At 41.1% G+C, this 1,943-nt stretch overlaps 1 non-coding gene across 1 annotated transcript; it reads left to right on the top strand.

The window, feature by feature from the left end:
• The first annotated feature begins 1,595 nt into the window (after positions 1–1,595).
• On the top strand, positions 1,596–1,702 carry LOC127109386 (small nucleolar RNA R71). Its single transcript, XR_007796686.1, has one exon. It is a non-coding gene; the product is annotated as a small nucleolar RNA R71 (small nucleolar RNA).
• Positions 1,703–1,943: the final 241 nt, after the last annotated feature.

The raw sequence follows: 1,943 nt of genomic DNA, 5'->3' as shown, positions 1-1,943 counted from the left end.
CTTTATCTTTTCATCCCCTGCTTCGAAAGTTAATTTTCCTCTTTTAACATCTATTATAGCTCCGGCTGTTGATAAAAATGGTCTACCTAAAAGGATAGGGATATCATCTTCTTCCTTGATATCCATGACCGCAAAGTCTGTTGGGATATAAAGTTGACCGATCCTAACTGGGATGTCTTCTAAAATGCCTACAGGATACTTAACAGACCTATCGGCTAATTGGAGGGACATCTTAGTTGGTTGTAATTCTCCTAAGTTTAACCTTTTACATACAGCTAAGGGAATTAAATTCACACTAGCGCCTAAGTCTAGGAAAGCTTTGTCGATCACATGACTCCCTAGAATGCAAGGTATATAAAAACTACCAGGGTCTTTCTCCTTCTTAGCAAGTTTATTCTCGGAAATAAAGTTGCATTCCAAGGGTTTGGGATCGTCAAGCCTACGCTTGTTGGTTAAGATGTCTTTGAGAAATTTGGCGTAAGATGGAATTTGGGTGATGGCTTCAGTGAAAGGAATCTCTACATGAAGCTTCTCTATTACTTTTATAAACTTTTGGTATTGGTTGTTGATTTTGGTTTGTTTAAGTCTTTGCGAATATGGGATTGGTGGTTTGTACGGGGGTGGTGGTTTGTAAGTTTTATCCTTGGCTTCTCCTTCTTGGTCGGTTTGTTTTTCGGGTTCCACCGGTTCTTCTCCTTGGTTTATAGGTATATTTTCTTTGGAAGCTTTGGACTCGCTCATTGCTGGGTTACGAGGCCCTTCGTAAGCGGTCCCACTTTGTAATGAGATAGCGTTAGCTTGCCCTCGAGGGTTGAGTTGTGGTTGTCCAGGGAATTGTCCTCCAGGTGTAGTTTGTGGGGATTGGTTTTGTGCTACCTGTGAGATCTGGGTTTTCAAGCATCTTGTTGTGAGTGATTATCTGATCAACCTTAGTCCCTAATTGTGTTATCAGTTTGTTTACGTGAATGTTCTAGTTTAGGAATTCTTTATTTTGCTGAGTCTGACCTGATATAAAGCTCTCCATGATCTTCTCAAGGTTAGGCTTATGGGGCACAACTTGCATAGGTTGATTTGGTTTTTGGGCTTGAAAACCTTGTGGCCTTTGAGGTGCATAGTTTTGGATAGGGTTCTGGTTTTTATAGGAAAAATTCGGGTGATTCTTCCATCCAGGGTTGTAGGTGTTTGAAAATGGGTTACCTTGGGCGTAATTCACTTGGTCGGTGTTCAGGTCTTTCAAAAGCTTACATTCCGCCGATTCGTATCCTTTAGATCCACAAAGTTCACACTCTGTGTGGACTACCGCTGCGGTGTTAGTGTTTGTAGAAATATGTTCGACCTTAAGGGCTAAAGCGTCCATTTTCGTCTGCATCATGTCCATAGAGCTTATCTCATGTATTCCACCTTGGGTCTCCTTTTTCTCTATTGATGCTCGTTCAGTTCCCCATTGGTAATGGTTTTGGGCCATATCCTCAATTAGGTCATAAGCTTTAGGGTAAGGTTTGTTCATCAGCGTGCCACCAGCGGCAGCGTCGGTGCTCATCTTTGTGTTATAATGGAGTCCATTGTAGAAGGTATGAATGATCAGCCATTGTTCTAGGCCATGATATGGATAAACTCTTAACATCTCTTTATATCTCTCCCAAGCTTCAAAAAGTGATTCTTCTTGGTTTTGAGTAAATCTAGTTATTTGGTTTCGAGGAACAACAGTCTTACTAGGGGGAAAATATCTAGCAAGAAATACTCTTCTAAGGTCTTCCCAGGTAGTTATTGAATTAGCTGAAAGTGAATCTAACCATGAACATGCTCTATCCCTAAGGGAGAAAGGAAATAATCTTAAACGAATCGCATCAGGTGAAGCACCGTTGGATTTAAAAGTGTCGGCCAGTTGGATAAAGACTTTTAAATGTTGATTTGGGTTCTCATTAGCGAGACCCGCGAATTGG

This window comes from Lathyrus oleraceus, chromosome 7 (genome assembly GCF_024323335.1).
Source record: "Lathyrus oleraceus cultivar Zhongwan6 chromosome 7, CAAS_Psat_ZW6_1.0, whole genome shotgun sequence".
Lineage (NCBI taxonomy): Eukaryota > Viridiplantae > Streptophyta > Magnoliopsida > Fabales > Fabaceae > Lathyrus > Lathyrus oleraceus.
This window is presented reverse-complemented; position numbering and strand designations above follow the sequence as displayed.